Below are 19,485 nucleotides of genomic sequence, written 5' to 3'. Positions count from 1 at the left end.
GCATAATTTGCACGAAACGGTTTCCTCGCATGGCGTTGTATACCATTTCATTGCGCATGTCGGTTCCACTGTCCCAGGAGCACTTCTTTGCCGGCAAGCAGTTGTAACCGGAAAGAACAAGCACGCCAAGAAAACACTTGATCTCCTCTTTTGTGACCTCAGGGTCGGCATATTCAAAAATAAAGCGTAGCTTCGTGTTTGTTCTACCACGAGATCTATGACACTATCAGCAAAAAAGAGCTCAAACAATTCTACAGGCGAAAGGTTCCTGAAATTTGGGTCTGGAAATATTGCGGAACTTTTCGCAAGGTCACCATTCTTCCACTTAATACTTGAAGGCAAATTCGCGCTAGCGCTTTCATCTCCTGCTCCTGAGGAATATTTGGTGGTTTGTCGCCTTGTTGTTCATACTCTGCTTCATCTTGATCAGAATCACATCCACCAATACGACGGCCGTCTGCAAGGACGGTTTCAGCACCTGCTCTAAGCTACCTATGCTGAGGTTGTCTATGAGGTCATCAGAATCCTCATCAGCGGGATCTTTGTCTGAGTAGATGGTAGCCTCCGGGGGCTCAATGTAGATAGCCGACACATCTTCATCGTCCTCTTCGAGTATTCTGGTTAGTTATTCTAAAGTCAACCTAGGCAGACATTAGACTGACGCATTAGTGCCGCGGAATTACCCTACAAGGAGCGTAAAACGAAGTAACGAAATTAAGCAAAATACGGAACCTAAAGGCCCAGCGTGACTTATAGCAACGCGTAAAATACCACTCCTTTTCACAATGAACACATCAATTTATCTCTCTCAAATTGTCACCGTAGGTCCCTTACTACAAGTTCTCTACCGGGACATGTATATCATGTTACATCAAAAAGAATATTATAAAGAATCCACTTACCGCGGGAGCGTTGCATGAGGACGCGCCGAAATGCAGAACCACTGTTTCGCGCCTTTGTTGGCGGATGTCGAATAAACATCGAGAACTTCTGCCACCTGGTGTAAGGAAAGGGGTACCCTAAGCTAACGACAGGCACGTTGCCTTCATTCTTGCGCGGTTTTCTAAACCCGCATAAATTGATACGCTTGGTGGTTATATGCGTGACCATATGGTAACGCTGGTACCTAATTGGTTAATTAATTGTAGGCAGACTCTCATACGTCATCGCGATAATTTCGAAAATGTCCCACTCGTGGCGCTCATCCCGTGATACATTCAGCTTAATTTCTCGGTAAGTAGGTCACTACTGTTGATAATCTTGCCGTTTTAGTAGTTGTCATACATTGAGCTTTCACTCTGACATAAATTGCTATTTGCCGTTAGTGTCCCTTTAAGGACAAGGAAACACTGAAAGACTGCCTTGAAAAAATTTTGTGGGCACGGTAGGACAACTAAAAAACGGCAGTCACCACGGACGGAATAATCATCGCAATCTAGCTGCACAACGTGAAACAACGGCCTTGTTAGAGGCATGCTGCCGCCGGATCCCCCCGCAGCCACTGAAGCTGAAGTTCTGAAGACGCTCTTTTCAATCGGCGTAGGTAGTTGACGTGACAGATCTGTCGCCGGTGGTCAATTGTGCAAGTGCTTCATACGGGATGCTTGGTTCAGTGCTGTCGACGACACGTGAATCAGGGCAAGGTGATAAATAGGCGACGGATCACAGGAAAACCGACAGAACGCCAGGTTCCCGCGATGTGCATAAGAAATTTGCAGTGGCTTAGCTCGGCTATGCCAGGATATACGTAGCGTTATCAAAGGTTCATCTGATTATTCTTAGCTTTCCAGATTGTCAAGGAATATTAGCCTTCTTCTGTTCATTCTTCGTACGCTGATCCGCTAATGCCAGGCAACTACTTCGGGATCCGATGAGATAATGCTTCTCGGCTCTTCTGCGCCGTCGAGCAGCATCTGCGCTCTCCTCCATGGCGTTACCCACCTGCAAACGGCAGTCCAGAGGCGCTATCAAGCGGCCCCAGCGCTAGGTCAGACGGAGACTGCCAGCGAAGGCGATAGCTGCGCTCGCGCCGGCGCCACTGTGTCTATGGCTACGACGTCACTCCTCTGGAATGCGGCGCAGACCAGCAGCGGGCAGCCGCGCGAGGCGGTGGTCGGAGTCTGCGCGCGCGCCGCGCCAGCGTGTCTACCGCGCCTACGACGTCCACTCCTCCCCGAACGCGCAGACCAGCAGCGGCGAGGCCGTGCGGCGGCGGTGTCGGAGAGCGCGCGTGAGATGCCAGCTTCAGGTGACCCATCTGTGTGACATCACTGATCCTGGCGCAATGCGCAGCACGGCTCATGGACCCTCCACGCGAAACTCTGCTCCGGCTAGGCAAATGTAGCTAACGCTACCAAAATCCATGCGCAACGTAAAAAAGAACATCCTTGTTAGAGCCATGCTCCGCCGGCTCCGCCGCAACGCACACCCGTTTCCTTATGCCACATAGACTGCTACACTCTCTTTTGTCCTATCAACTCGATTTAAATGAATCAGCATAGCCGTCAAGATGGATTCGATCACTGCTGTCATGCTATCCATGTTCTTGTTAGCTTAATAACATCGCACTTCAAAAGAATCAGATTTTAAAAAAAAAAAGATAATGGTTTCTTGTTTATGGCTGCTGATCAAGCATTCAAGTGCAGATTGGAAATGCTGGAGCTTTGCTGAAGCAGAGAGGACGCGGTAAGACGAAATCGCCATACCCATGGCGATTCTTAGCGGGTGCTTCCAGTTAGCGTAAGAAGCAGCAGAAATCCCGACCACGGCGGCTGCATTTTCGATGGCGCTGAAAATGTGTGAAACCCGCGTACTTAGATTTAGGTCGCAGGTTTAAGAAACCTAGGGTGTCGAAATTTCCGGAGCCCTCCATACGGCGTTTCTCATAATCATATCGTGGTTTGGGGACGTTAAACCACTGACATTATCAATATTTATTATGAAACAGGAGACGTAATCATAGAAATGGCATGTTGCTGGATAGTTGCACGGCATCAGAGCTGTCGTGTTTTACTGCTTACGTTTTCCCGTTGCTGGTCCACACAGCGTTTCATTTAGTCTATATTTACCTTTCAGTCCCACGCCAAGCTGCCTGTTTAGCGCTTCGCACAGATTTCCTTCACACAAACAAATTACGTGGATACTAATCTCAAGCCTCTATTCGTGATTGAATTCTTGTTTTTTTTTCTTTTTTCAGAGCAGCGTCACGTTTAACTCTGTATTTTAACTGAACCCTGTTTGTTGTATCCAGGTTGCGAGGTGGAATGCCACGGTGACACTCAACGTCAGATGAACTGATGACTCATGGATTGCATCGCCTATTAGAGACGAAAATTCGGCAGATGCCACGTACCATGGGAATCGATGTTAAGTGAAGCATGCGGCCGGTGGTGACTGTCGCATAATTTTTTACATTGAGCGAAACATTACGAAGGGCGCTAAAGATATGTGTAAATGGTATACGCACACACATATCCTGAAGAGTGGCACGCGTGTAATAAAACCAGTTGTTTACAGTTGCGTACGATGCCAACAGCAACATGGGTATTATTAACACCCCACTCGGTAAGCTGACGTGTAGTGCTTATACTTCTGTGTTATGATGCATAACGCATGCACATTTCACGAACCCGTGTGCATGTGTGGAAGGGGCTCTTGAGAGTTCTCAGGTAGATGGCGGTGAGCGGAATCTATTTAATTGTAATTGATGCGCTCAACGCAGACCTCGCCGATTCCGCTGCTTGTGTGTATGTGTTCTGTGCCTGGCAGCCAGCGAAGCGGGATGCGGCCTACGTTGAAGTTGCGCGTTCTTATATGTGCCCATACCTCCACACCTGCAATCAAGGCGCTTGCTGTGGACGATACCGTGGGCTCATCGCTCCCGATTTCAGAAAGTGCTAACACGCTAGTTTCTGTGAGGACAGAGTCTGTTTCGAGGTCATGCACGTGCGCGTGCAGAGACTGTACGTTGAGAGCGGCAAGCGTGAGGTGATGGTTGTGCTTGTTGCATCGAATGAAGGTGGTAGTCCGGTCGAGGACAATGTATAGAGGCCTGTTTGCTAGCCGGGTAATGTCGTTGACAGGCTGCCTGCCGATAGAGCCGGCTACATGTAGGAAGCTGAAGTCACCTTTTGCGTTGGTGTGATATAGGCCGTCGAGGATTGTAGCCCTTAGAACGGTTTACGTATAGCAACTTCAGTGGTTGGTGCTTATCGTATCCGTAGACTAACTTAGCGTATGTGGCCCTTTGTGACTTATATACTATAGGTATGGCAATTGTTTGCGCAAGGGGAAGTTGCGTTTTTTTTCTGCCGTATACTGTGGTTGTGGTCGTTCGCATTACCACGGGCACCCATTTCAATTCTCTTGAGGGGTGTGCGGTACTGATGTGCTTCGTGCTGGCTGGGACGACAATACCTACTGCGGACGTTGGAAATTCAAGCCACAGTCGCACGAGGTTGCCGTATTTGTCATGGTCGATGTATCACAAGGTGGCCATGTTTCGATTAAGCAGGCTGTCGCTTACGTGGATGTTGGCCGTGACCATGTACGGCTTGCCGATGCTCAGGAAAATTGAGGGCGACAGGTCACCTATGTCGCTTGCGTTCATCTTGGCCATCTTGGTCAGGGCATCCCTGTGTACCTACAAGTTCTTATAGCCACTTAGGTTAACGCATGCCGGATGACATAACACGTCCGCAGTGTCGAGGCAACGTGCGTACTAGCGGTCGATATCCGCATTGCTGTATAGCATAGCCGCATGCCGTCAGGGCACTTAGCGGCGCTAAACTTCGCTTGCCACAAAGGGGCCTCTCCATCAATCTGACGTGATAGTCGATCAGCATGAGGCCATCGCCCAGCCTCATGAGAAATAAAGAGGACACTGCGTCCTTCCAGCGGACTACGTGGACGAGTGGACGGAAGTCGAGCGCCTTCTAGGGCAGTTCTGTCTTCAGATCCCTCACTTGCCTTGCGTTTCTATCTGTGTGTTCGTGGTTACTGTGTTGATTGAGACTGTGAATCACCTGTGGCACATAACCGCATAACATGAACTGTGCTATGCGGGTATGTGACACACGTGACTGGGGGGAAAGGGTTTCATGACGTACGCCACAGGCGTTTTGCGTTTTGTATATCATGACCAGTCAATCAGGTTCACCGTGCGCTCTCTGCTGTGCCAATTTTGGAATATTGCAAGTTATGGAGACGACCAGGCGCCCAGACTTAGGTGTCTAGATAGATAGATAGATAGATAGATAGATAGATAGATAGATAGATAGATAGATAGATAGATAGATAGATAGATAGATAGATAGATAGATAGATAGATAGATAGATAGATAGATAGATAGATAGATAGATCTAAAGTGCCTTGTATTACCTACAATGCAGAAATGCATTGTAGGTAATAGTAGAAAGACCCTCATTTTCTTTCTTCACAACGCAGTGGATTTCCAGATTAGAATATCGTGAGTACTAGTATGAATCTCTGAGCCGCCTCTCGAGTTCTGCTGCTTTCTCTACTATAGCGACCCCACGTCGCGAGCAGCCAACAATAGCTTGATTACTCTAGGCATAAAAGAAGGATCTGTAGCGACAACAGTGACTACGCCCTCTACTTTGAGCATTCCAAAGGTAAAATTTGTTGAAAGAAATTAGCCGCACGACGCGCTAAACGAGGCCTATAACGAAGCCTGTAAACCAAACGCGTTAGTATCCCCAGCTAGAACAGACCGAAAAGTGCAGCCCAACCAGCCGCTTACATTTATAAGGAATTGTTCATGTGCATTCTTTAGGTAATAATCAAATATTTTCAAGCAACAAATGCTTAAGAAAAGAGTTTCCCGAAGAACCAAGGGTCCCCTATTGACGTTATAGAAACTTGGAATTCCTCCCTCAATAAAATTTCTTTCTTGTCTTAAATTTAAGGCTCCGAAACACATTTAAATGGTCGTTGTAGTTAAAAGCATAGGAGCATCACGTGAATCTATAGAATTTCATTCGCAAGTTTAATCCACTCCAGCCAGTCCACTCCAACCTTCCAAATGGAGCTCATGGATCTATCCTGCATGGTAGCTGCACAAAGAAAAATAGTGAAATTAAACCTTTGATCGAAGAAGTTCTAACCGTTTGTGATCACCGTGAAATTATCATTGTAACCTATTACTCACTTGTGACGGTCACAGTGCAGCGGAAAACCTCCGCTCTTCTACCCTTTCGACGTGAACAAAACCACGACAAAAAAATGTTTTCCCTTGACACACCCAATTCGACGCTTAGTTCAATATCGCATCCTATGTGTAAACACCTTTAAATGGTCGTTGGAGTTAAAGGCCAACTCCGGCGATTTTTCGAGGTCGATGGATCTCAGAGAAATTCGCTGGGTACGTTCCTTTGCACGTTTCCGTCATTTATGCCAAACTACAGGCTTGAGACATGCGCAGATTGTTTGCAAATGAATTTTAAAGATTGTCTGCAAACGCCGTCCTGGCTTCCCACAATTATTGGCAACATTGCGTCTGTGACGTCAGTGTTGGCAAGGCGGCGGAAGTGACGCAGCCGAGGGCACCGCTAACTTCGGCGCTTAGGCCGCTACAGCGAGCGTCTGCTGTGCACAAGGCGACAGACAGCATCGGTTTGGCCGGCACTTCGCTGGTCGTCCCGGCTTGTCACAGTTTTCATACTCCGCGCCGGCGTGACCGGCATGCCTTGCACGACTTCCGGTTCGTTCGTAACAACGTATACGTCATACGCAGACAGTACATGCGGTTGGGTTTCGGTTTCGGTGTTGCGCTTTTTTGCTTATTTAAAATTTTTCTCCAATTTGCCGAGTATTTCTGCTATCGGGCCCGTAACAGGAGCGTCTCAGGAACATAAAAGCACGATTACTTTGACATGGCCAAAAAATCGCCGGAGTTGGCCTTTAAAAGCACCGGATCATCACGTCCATTTATAGAATTTCATTGGAAATGTTTAAACCACTCCCGCCGATTGGTATAAACGTTCCAAAGGGAGCTCTTGGATCTATCCTACATGATAGCTACACAAACACAAGCAGCGACCTGAATTGACTAGCCCGAATTACCGTTATTGCAAAAGAAGTGAAACTTAAGCCTTTGATCCAAGAATTTCTAACCGTTTTTGAAAACCTCGCACCTTCTACCCTTTCGACGCGAACAAAACCACGACAGACATAGAGTGTCTTCCAGCCCCTACTCCCTTTTTCGTTCTTTTATTAGAATGTTTTCCCTTTACACACCCAATTCGACGCTTATCCCAATATTCTCTCCTATATTTTGTGATCGCTTATCTTCTCATCACCCCTTCCTGTTTTCGCCTTTGGCCTGTCGTCCTCCACGCTTCTCATTGGGGAGAGTGTACGATGGACATACCCATACACGGGCTAAGGTAAGCAGTTGGTGCCTGGAATAAGACGAGACCACTTGTCGAAACGTTGGCTCTAGTGATGCGCCCTGCTCAAGCATTTTTCGTCTACTCTAAGCAAATAGTGACAACATGGAAACCAGACAGGGAGACAGGTTTCGCAAATCATAACATTTTGTTTAATACGCACACATAAAATAATTAAAATCTAAGATATTGTAATGCTGGGGAAATGCGGTCGCCGTATTTCGCCCCCAGTTTCCGGTCGAACACTGTGCCTCGATCACCGGCTGGTGATCGAGGCACAGTCTTTAAGCCCGCTCCTAAGGACTTGGGGGCTTGTGCTAAAGGACGCTGCACGCGCAAACGGCACACTTCTGGGAACGGTTGCAGCGTTCCGGAAAGCGCTGCTCCAGACGACAGGCGCCGGTTTCAGCGGTCGCGTGCTTCCACATCTCCGGGTCACGCTGAAGTTGAAGGACAACCAGTGCTGCTGACCGCTGCCCGTTCGCCCAGATGGACAGTGACACAACGGCGCAGGCTGCGAGCAAGGGGCGCAAAAACGAATGTCATGCCCATCCAGCTTCACCTAAAGTGAGTCATTTCAGTTGCCAAACGCATGCGTCATCTGAATATAGACTATCCCACGATGTACAACAAAGTAATAATAATATCTGGGGTTTAACGTCCCAAAACCACTATATGATTACGAGAGACGCCGTAGTGGAGGTCTCCGGAAATTTCGACCACTTGGGGTTCTTTAACATGCACCTAATTCTAAGTACACGGGCCTGAAACATTTTCGCCTCCACCGAAAACGCAGCCGCCGCGGCCGGGATTCGATCCCGCCACCTTCGGGTCAGCAGTCGAGTGTCATAGCCACAAGACCACCATGGCGGGGCTTAACAAAGTACGACAAACCCGAGTACGAAGATTCTTAAATTTTGGACAACAGTGACCGACATTCTCCTTTGCGTTAATGGGTCGTCATCCTGGCCTGCGCCTAGACTAGGCTGGGTCAGTTGAGCATAGCCTTAGAAACAATGCAACAGAGGCGATACACATCAATAAAACGACCGAATTTAAATGAAGGACTTGTGACATGCAGTTATTCCGGAAAAGATACCGCAAGGCGGCAGGTTTCGAACAATGGGCCACGGTAAAGATCAGTTTCGTAGTTGCGATTTCACTGGGTAAAACAGTAATGTATATGACCTCATTCAATAGCGACAGGCAACAGCCGCCAGAGCGTGGTTGTAGTGACGAGGAGGAGGAAGACGTCATTGTTGGGATTGCTAGGCAGCCGTCATTTTGCCTGCCTTCGCCACCTGTGTAAATATACTTCGAAATTTCGCAACGGTCCGTGCGCCGGTTGCTTCGCTCGAAGCACGCTTGAGAGCGCTGCAGTACGGTAGTGTACGAGCGCCGTCACTTGGTTTTATTTCCAAAACAACCGATCCGAAAATTTTGATGGGCCATATTGGAATGCTCGCTACAATTTAACGAAACGAAATCAGTTATGAAGTGATTATTAAAACTTTTGCTTCATCGACCTTAGCTAAATAACTAATTATGTGCAATATACATATACCCTAAATAGCGACCCTTGAAAGCAAACCACATGTTCTAGGCTTGATTGTGTCGCCACTTTTAACAATACTTGGTTCGAGGTACGTGAAGTACCCTGTTATATGAGGTATTCCCCGATGTAGCAACGGCCGGGAGAAGAAAAGCATTCGCGGAAGGTGGATGATTTCATACTTGAAGTATATGGCCGGAATGCACGGCAAATTGATGAGCAAAGTAATGCGGCTGAATAGCGTATTGCGCCTACTTAGCACTCATCAGTAAGCGACGCTATACTTTGTTATAAATACATGAATTGCTTGTGGTTAAAACTAGGCTACTTTCGCACAAATTCGAGTAGGAGACGAAATAGATTTGACGCCACTGCCCTAGCTCTTCTACCTCAATCAACAAATAAAACCTGTCCAATATTTTCAGAAATATTAACAACCGCTTTGGCGAAGCAACTTCGGTGAACCCTATTACGGAGCAATCCTGCGATAAATTACTAAAAGTACGCAACTGCCGCATACAGAAATTCTTCCCTACTCTGAAAAGCCCGGTATCCTTCCAGCAAGCAACACCATCGGCTATTGATGAATCTGCGTATATCGGTGGTCCTTCAAGACGGCAGCTTCGTTTTTTAAAAGGAGTTCACGGCAACAGGTAGCTCGGAAGAATGCGGTCAGAATAGTCGACACAGTTGTTAGAGCCGAACTATGTGACACTTACAGATAAATATAACGGACCCAAAAGATACGAGGTATACAAGTGAGATCACGAACTCCGCTTCACCTCAGATATGAGATACAAAGCAATTGTTGAATGCAAGCTTTTTGGTGTTTTTTTTTTCTTAGCAATAAAGTCGTAGTACGAAATGCATTTTTGTGTTCTATGGCACGCTTATTTCATATAGTTCAGGAATTTGCGGAAAATTGCCGACAGCCGGGTGCGATTTGCCTTATCAGACTTAACTATCGACAACTACCTGGCCTTGAGTGTGGCACATAGGCAAAAGTAAGGCCGTCCATGCACACGTTTGGCGAAAGTGACGGCCGTAAAGAAATAGTTTAGCGAAATGGTACTCTGCCAGGCTGTCACAAGTAGTGGAACTAAGCGTGTGTACAGCCTCGCAGTGTAAGCGTGTGGACGAGCTACACAAAAGTGTGAACACGTGTCCCGGTAATAAATGTTATTGGATTTAATATTACCACGCATCCTCCCATTCTTAGCTACACGAAATGTGAAATCAACTTCCTTAATTAAACGTTATTTTGCTAAATGTGCACGAATGACCTGCTCTCTGCACTATCTTCGAGTTATTAGATTCACAAGGCACAAGAGAAAACAGGCCTGAGGCAAATACCTTTGTTCCGGTTCTCCACTGCACATCTCGGGCAGAGAGCAGCGACCCAATGTCTCCCAATGGCTTCCCCTAGTCTGAAATTCCCACAAACGATGCCACTTATTAGGAGGCTGCGTGTAAGCAGGACTTAAATAAGAAAGAAGGGTGCTTGTCCAGTAAAACATTTTCTGTGAAACATGCTTTCCTATTTTTTTTCTTGTCTGATGAGTCTAACAACAATAAAAAGGTTTCACAAAACCATAGGAAATCTTCAAAGCTTTATCAGCAGTATCATGCTTTGTTGTGTGGTTGATTTCCTTATTTGAATAATATTAACGCTTCTTTATAACTTGAAGGAGACGACATGACTTTGCTCGCAATATATTTACAACTGCGCCGGTTCCATTATCGCGCAGTTTCTAGACACGTGGTGATTCTTTTTCTAATGGAACCAAATCCACAAACCTAATTTGGGCTATCTTTCACTTGAGCGTAAAGCGCGCCTCAGTATATTTCACATTAAAACAATTATAATCAAATAGGGCACTTCATTATCGTCACGTGAACTGAAAAAAGCTGTTTTGAATAAAAAATGAGCCAAATCCTGCATGTATTTGAATCAAACTGAGCCAAATTTATTCAACCAGCGCTGCGTCAACGATCGCGACCGAAACAACCAACGTCGCTGCATCCAATCTGTTTCATTTCTGTCCTAATTGCTTTCCTATCGAGTTTTCTTTCCGCAATTAGTTTTTCCTTGGGCGAGTTGGTACTTACTGATGGTCATGATGTTGTAGGGCAAGACTCGAGTATAAGAAAGTAAGAGGCCGACTTTCCTATTTTTTTCTGCCTCTTAGTGTTTCTTTTAGAGATTTGCGCTTCAGTATCATGTCCTTCTTTCGCTTTAAGACGCTATATTTGAAATAGAAGGCAACTGAAATGAAGATATTGAGTTCCCACCTATTCCTTGAAAAAGAAGAAACGACCAAAGCAGCCCGACATAAAACGACTTAAGAAGAAGAAGTGCTGAAGCATTTTTGAAGGCCTTCAATGGATGCCAAGAACAAGAAAATGCTGCCGACAGTCCAGAATGGTCTGCCTGTTCTCAGAAGGACCACTCGCTCTACAAGTCCAGTCATTGCCATTAAGCCCATGAAAGGACGGCACCGACGGAAGCACAAGGGTGGTGTTAATATCGTCGCAAAATCTTCCTGTATGGTTTATTCGCTGTGATTTAGACTTCTTTTACAAGGTAATTCAAGCCCAAAGGAAATGTTCTCATCTATAAGAGACAAATCTAAATTTTGTTTCTGAATGCCGATGACGATGGCCTATATATAACCAAGCATCGTCGGCACTGAGGAGCAAAATTTCATCTGCAATATACATTAAGGTATTTGGGCGGAGCAGGCGCGGTAGGGGCAGGCGCGAACATATTGCCTGTAGGAAAGTCGTGGGTTATTCTCAGATGACGTGAACTTGGCTCTTTAAGCAAATAGAGCCATATATTTTTCTAACGTTCAGACTGCAATGTACATGTTGGAAATAAAATATAAGAGCTCCGGCGGCCTCCTGCATTGGCACAGAAACTGAATCCTATATAAAGACGCTGGAGTCGCTTTATTGGTGCACGTAATCTTGAATATATTTAAAACTCATGTTGTGTTAGCTAATGCATAAACCAGCAGGCCACCTAAGAAAGTTGTGATATCGAAATGCGGTAGCATTACTCCTCGCTGAGCTTCGTTCGGTTTTTGAAGGTATGAAAACCGAGCGTTTGGCTTCGAAACAACCACATGCACAGTCTCGAAGATGACTTCATTTTTGTACCGTTTTTGTGCGACGATTTTCCGATGGCGACTCGGTCGCAAAAAGGGCCAAATAACACTTTCACCTAAAAAAAGCTTGCCAGCAAACGTCCGCCCCGTGATCCACTGTTGTACTGATTGCGGCTGTAATAACAATACAAAACTAAATCGCTTTTTTCCTGACTACTTCCTAAGTAACTAAAGTAAGGATAATCGTAACATCATCTCTTCGTCGAGCTACGAGCGATTCGTCACGTCAAATTCTTCCTTAAAGCGGTTTCCACGAGGGAAACCACCGGCTGCTCTTCAAATTGTAAATCGGTTCACAAATATCTGCTCATTTTAAATGAGCTGTGTAATATATCCTACTGGCCTGAATAAAGTTGGTATGTATTGCCGTATACCTAGTCATGCTACACCAATGATCATCATCGATAAATATATGTTTTGTTAACCTCAACTGCTATCTTTGAGTACTTAATAAGGGGAGGCCGAAAATTTCTAAGTTCAATGAGTACATGACAGAAGTTGAGAAGTAGACGTAGGATTGAAGAGATCAGAAATCATTGAATAGGGGGCGTCGCTGGAGCCGAAGTTGGACGAGGGCGCTTGTGGAAACGCTGGTTCCAGCGACTACCTATGTTCAAGGATTTTTCATCCCGTAAGTGCAATCAAGAAAGTACGAAAGTTAATGCTTGAAAATGAATCATTTCTCATTTTACATAGCACCATAAAGAGCGCTATGGCAAAAACATTGTTCCATGAATATTGATGTTTCAAAAAAAGCAAAATTATGCGATGTTTTCCATGAAATCGTAGCTTTTGTAATTATTTGGGGTAATTAAAGGATTACCATGCAAGTTACCCTTAATTACCACTAGATATATTCGTAAAGCTATGGCCTTGCCACTAAGGGATATGTCGTCGATTTAGTCTGTCGGAAGTGGCTGCAGACTAAGGCGCAGGAAATTCAGATACAAAAAAAAAAACCACGACAGTGACACAAACGCGGGATGATAAGTTATAAAATGGATGTGCATGTTTCGGAGTCTCTTTTCTTACGAAATAGGTACGAATATTTCATGCGAAAACAATAAAATTTTAAAAATATCAAATGAACGAAAGATAATTTTCAGGGCTCGTTTCTTTGTTTGACAAAGACTTAAAGAAAACCAGCAGTTTTCTTGAGAAATATCAAAGGCATACGTAATCAAATAAGAAAAAGAGCATCGAGAGCAACTCATTGTAATATCGAGTGGGAATGGTACACGCGCTGACCAAATAATGGGATTAGTTTTCTGATATTGCCAAAGAAGGCTTCGGTTGATGCAATCCGCACACGTTCCCGTGGCAGGCTTCGATTATCACGAGAGTTGCCTCGCTACAGTAAATTGAAATAGCCAAAACCACTCACGAGTTCAATACGAGCCTAGCTGCTATGGTATTTTTTAGTTACACCTTACCAACGTGCTCAGCTGTTTTTGCTGCTATCTGCGTCTCGCTAGCTGATGTTTCGTACGAGCCGACGCGGTTTTCACACATTTTATTTCACGTGGTCTCTCTCACATTGCACTCCATCGTGCAACAAAATGACTATTTGCTCAAGTATGGGTACCTTGCGAGGTGGCGCGTCGAGTTCCTCGGAAGTGGTGGCGACTTCCTCCGAGCTACTCTGCGCGGCGGAAGCACACGTGGCCCTTCCCTTGGGTGCCGCTGCAATGGATCTTTCGCTCCCGTTTCGACGAAGTGACATAGGCGTGGTCGTGGTGAGGACGTCTTTCCGGCTGCTATGGCCCTGATACAGCCAAAGCACATGGCATTCCGCCGTGAAAAAAGGGAAGTTGCGCTGATGGCGCCCTTAAACCACTTGCGATTCATAGGAGCAAATCGGGAGAGTGTTACCACAGAGTTTATACTCAAAGTAGTCGAGGTTATAAAACTGGAGGCAGCCAAAATTCTAGAACTAGCTAGATATACAACCACTTGCAGTCTCGCAGATGACTTAATTTATGTGCCGTTTTTTTTCGACGATTTTCCAATGGCGGCGTGGTCGCCCAAATATCGCTTTCGGGGAAAAAATGGCTTGCCAGCAAACGCCGGCCCCGTGATCCGCTGTTGCACTGATTGCGGATGTAAGATCAACAGGAGACTATATCGTTTTTTTCCTGACTTCTTCCTCAGTCATTAAAATAAGCATGACGATAACATCATCTCTTCGTCTAGCTACGAATGATTCGCCACGTCAAATTCTTCCTTAAATGGGCTTCCACGAGGGAAAGCATGGGTACTCGCACAAAGAGGGACGACGACACGACGCTTCAAATCGTAAAGCAGTTCGCAAAAAAATATATGCCCTTTCTAAATGAGCTTGTAATATATCCCACCGGGTTTAATAAAGTTGGTATGTATTGCCGTGTAACTACAGCCATGCTACACCGATGCACGTCATCAATAAATATATATTTTACTAAACTCAACTGCTATATTTGATTACCTAAGAGTCGTCTGTAAATTTCTAAACGAAATCAATACATGAGAGGCGTTCGGAAAACATGCAGGCTTGAAGAGATCATGAATCCTTGAATAGGGGTTGTCGCTGGAGCCGACGTTTGGACGACGACGCTTGTGGAAACGGTGGCTCCAGCGACGACGTCTCTTCAAGGATTTTTCTTCCCGTATGTGCAATAAAGAAACTGCGAAATCCAATGCTTAAAGATGAATCATTTATCATTTTACATAGCGCCATAAAGATCGCTATGGCGAAAACATTGCTCCATAGATACTGATGTATTAAAAAAAGATGTTTCCCACGAAATCGTCCCTTTTGTAATTATTTGGGGTAATAAAGAATTACCATGCAAGTTATCCTTAATTAAAACTAGGTATAATCGTAAAGCTTCGGCATTGCCACTAAGGGTTGTGTGGTCGATTTAGTCATTAGGAAGTGGCTGTAGACTGAGGCACAGGCAATTCAGATACAAAGCAAAATAAGAGGACAATAGTGACACAAAACGCCTGATTACTTTGAACCGTATAAGTTATAAAATAGATGAGCATGTTTGTGAGTCACATCAACGATATCATCATGATATCACATCAACGATATCATCATGATATCACGTAAACGATATCATTATGACGCACGTTGTAGTGGGGGTTTCCTGAAATTGCGACCATCTGGTGTTTTTAACGTGCACCGACATCGCACACACGGGCCACTAGCATTTCGCCTCCACCGGAATGTTACTGCCGCGGCGGGACCTTACCGTCGATTTTGAGGTCAGCAGCTGAGTACCGCAACCGCAATAACGCCCCGGTGGGCAAAGCTTCACCTTCAAGATGCATCTTCTCACAGCCATTATGAAGGCACAGTCCCATCAGGTCCTAAATTTTGCGGGTCTCCCGTGAGTTTAATTCGGAGGTAATTTGCTACCTAAAAATATTAAGACTGACAATGGACATGGAAAAAGACCGAAAAGCGATGTAGAGCGCAGGTGTAAAGGCAGAGACACTAATCAGAAGTGTGACTATCTACTACACTATCACGTACAGGCTGTTTCACACTTAGGAGAAAACTTGAAGCGCATTGCAACGTGCTATAAGTTTTCCCTTATTTGTTAAACAGCCTGTACATGCACTCTGCCATGTGCCGGGAAGGCTGCGCCTATTTAGCGCTGTACTAACTAACCTCTGTGGCTCGGCAGTGGTCAGCAGCTGTGCCCTCGGAATCCGATCGGCGGGACTTGCGCGCAGCATCGTGCCGGGCGAAGTGGCTGTGACCGTGATGGACAGCGACAAAGGCCAGGTAGCCCAGTGCCTGTGCGACGCTGCGACGGCAGTCCGTTTCGTGGCACTCGATGCAGGAACGAACCTCAGATGACACAAGGCGCCCACGCTGTGTTCCAACTCTTGCTCTGTGCGCGTGCTGAAGCTGACGTAGCCGTCACCCATTGCAGTCGGCAGGCTTTCGACGGTGGAAGGTGAAGGAGCTTCGATGATCGAAGTACGGGAGCCCATGAACACATTCCTCAGGTCCCAGGTACGCATCCTCACTGGAAACCACTGTGAAGGAAACCTTTGAAAAGACGTTCTGGACGGCCTGCGCACCCTTCTAGAACGCTGCTGTTTCGAGGGTAGTGCGCGAGCCGTGCATGTTGATGATGATTTCCTCTGAGGCCCGCTCCTCTTCTTTGTCTTTCTCTACTTCGTAGAATTTGCCCATCGAGGAATATTCACGATAACGAGAGAGATGAGCGCATTAGTTTCGTTAGTAGGTATCATTCAAGTGAAGAAAGCAACAAAGGGGGCGATCGGAGATCTCTGTTCTGCGCCGTTCGTTCGCGTTCGTTCTGATGATCGCACGCGATTGGCTGAAGCCGGACAACTCACGCCACTCTAAGGGGCGTGGCCATTTCTTTTTTTTCCTTGATGTTTTCTTTTTTGGTGACGTCATGCCGCGTCATAACGAGCATGTCGTCTGCTAAAAGTGAACGGAGAGCGAGCCCGTTCGCTCGCGTTCTCTCGAGCGAACAATGGCGTCGCACGGCATCTATTTCGAGTGATGCGGCGGTTGCGGCTGCCGCAACAGCTGATTTTGAGAAAATGGCGCTTGCAACGGTGCTTCCTTGCTACGTTGGCGTTTCTCGAAGCAGATGCAGAATGGTAGGAAGTGCGAAATGCGTTTGAAGAGATGAGCGAGTGTGAATTCCGGCGTCGCTTTCGTTTCTCGAAACGTACGGTACGTTGGTTGTGCGACGAACTCGACCCCGTCATCGGGTGCCAACGAGCCAGTGGGATTTCAACAGAGCGGAAGGTGTTGTCTGCGCTGAGATTTTTTGCCAGCGGATGCTTCCAGCGAGCTGTCGGCAGCGAGGAATTCATCGGCCTGTCGCAGTCGTCCGTCAGCGAAACCATCCACGAGGTGGCACACGCCATTACTGTCGTTGGCGGGCAGAAACGGTGGGTGGCCTTTCCCGAGACCACGGACGCGAAGGAGCGAACAAAGGCGGCGCTCGCTCGGCTCGGGCGGATTCCCGTTGTGGTCGGGTACGTGGATGGTACGCTCATCGCAATCCCGAAGCCCCATGGCCTGAGCTCCGCGGACACGACGCATTACATGTCGGGGAAGGGACTCTACGCATTCAACACCATGATCGTGAGTATTATCCATGCATTGTATGCGTAGCGAATTGTTTCATTTATATCGCTTAAACTTTCCGCTTTACTGAGGCTGTTGCAACTGAGTATAGTGGGAGCGGTATTTTCGATCTATCCAGAACGGGAATTGGATCGTTCCAGGGCACTTCGCTTAGGATAAGCGATGAAATCATGTGACGCGGAGTACACTTTGGTTCAGCGGCCTGCACAGTGCATAATATTACCGTTGCTCGTTCGCCATGTGTACCCGAAGCTTGATTCTCGATTTGTATTTGTTGAGATTAGCGCTCCCAGAATGTGCCGTAGTATGCCCTTATTGTTCATTGTCGTGATGGACGTTACATGGATCATTACATAGATGGATGAATAAACTTTACTTCGGTCCCTCGGAACGCGCCCGAGCATGTACATACATTAAATACGCATTGTTTCATAACCCTTTTTTCAGTCGAAGTTTTTCGTGTTGTAGATATTTTGTGATACATTGCCTTAAACATACAGCAGTAATTTGGTTAAAAGGCTTTGGTGGCTGGAAGATGGGTTGTTCCAAGCAGTAAACATGCAGACTACCCTTTGACACTGCATTGTCCTCGTGTTAGAACTTATGGTACAACTCCTACCCTGTCGATGATTTGTTCATAACTTTTGTTTCAACAGTCAGTAACAGTGCAGACAGATGTAGTTACATTAACATAATACGCAACATTGTACCCAAGGTCATTTATGGGTACAATTTTGACTGAATTCTGCAGACATGTGATGCCGACCTCTGGATGTCAGTCCATGTTTCCTGGGGTCATGTCATGACTCGTGGGTATGGACGGGGGAGCCCTCTCCGTCAGCACCTGGAAGCAAAACTTCGGCTTGCTTGGTAAGTGCTGTCAATGCTTGCCACATTCAAGACGTTATCACTACAGCTGTCATGCCGCCCTCGTGCAGGAGACTCCAGCTATACATTAGAACCGGGACTCCTGACACCAGTGCCCGGACGCCCAGCTCGTGGCACCCCTGATAACCACTACAACAAGGCCCACACCGCCATGCGCAATGTTGTGGAGTGGTGTAACGCTGTAAGCTTGTGCAGAGCTGCACAAGCATCATTGCTGCTTGTGCAGCTCTGCACGACATTGCGTTGGCGGCACATAAGCCTGTTCTCGAAGGGGACGATGACGACACTGACGATGCTGAGCTGCTGCCAGCAGCAGCTGAGCTACCACCACCACCACCACAACGGGAGCCAGCAGCAGCGCAACCGTGTAGTGAACCTGTTTCGAGAACCACCGGGCCTGCATGCTTGAGCATCTGCGCAGAGTACGCCGCCGCCTGCAACGACCTCGGCAGCATTGTGTGGTGCGTGTTTGTTTTTGTTCATTGTGTTTGTCACTGGCATAAACAAAAGGCTGTTTTTTTTTACTACACTTCAAATGTTTGCTGCACATATCAACGAAACGGCATTCTCCTATCAATGAATAACCCCCTTGAATAGGTTGGCAAAAAATGTGAAGCTCACCCTGACTCACTCTTGAAATATATTTTGCTCTTGGGGCTCATTCAGACTCACCAAAATTTTCCTCAAGCGGATTCACTCGGACTCAGGCTCACTAAAATGTTTTCACCCGGAATCGAACTTACCAATGTATTACTCACCCGGACTCACAGCTCGATCTGAATCTGAGTGAGTCGGCTCATGAGTTTGCCGACCTATGCCCCCTTGTCACACAACGCCATGCTGATGAAATACTTCGACCAGGTTGTAAAATATGGCGCTTCACACTAAGCACACGTGAGAGCTCAACTGTGAATGGCACATGGTGCCATTCACAGCCAAAGTGGTAACCTGAAAAGGCTGTTTGAATCAGGACAGCAACATGCGGTAGCTTTAGTGCAACAAGAATGGTGCCTGTAAATGAAGTGAACAACATGGGTGGTGTCAGAATTGAAATTTTATTACAAGTATCACGAGCAATGCACATAAAAAGCAAAATAAATAAATATCCCTTAAATTTAATGCGAAGGAAAAGAATATAAAAGTAGCTTCCTTTTATAATATACAAATGGAGTTACTACAAAGTGCCTGCTGCTCCTCTGCAGCAACACACGCATCTCGCAGCACGAAAGTCATTGTATTACATGAAAACAAGGCACAGTCGAACCGGTATTAATCGAACTCACTAAAAAAATGCAAGTTGTTGGTTGCTGATATGTCTTCCTCTATTATTGATTTCT

This window comes from Rhipicephalus sanguineus, chromosome 1, assembly GCF_013339695.2.
Source record: "Rhipicephalus sanguineus isolate Rsan-2018 chromosome 1, BIME_Rsan_1.4, whole genome shotgun sequence".
Taxonomy (NCBI): Eukaryota; Metazoa; Arthropoda; class Arachnida; order Ixodida; family Ixodidae; genus Rhipicephalus; species Rhipicephalus sanguineus.
Note: the sequence above shows the minus strand (reverse complement) of the source record.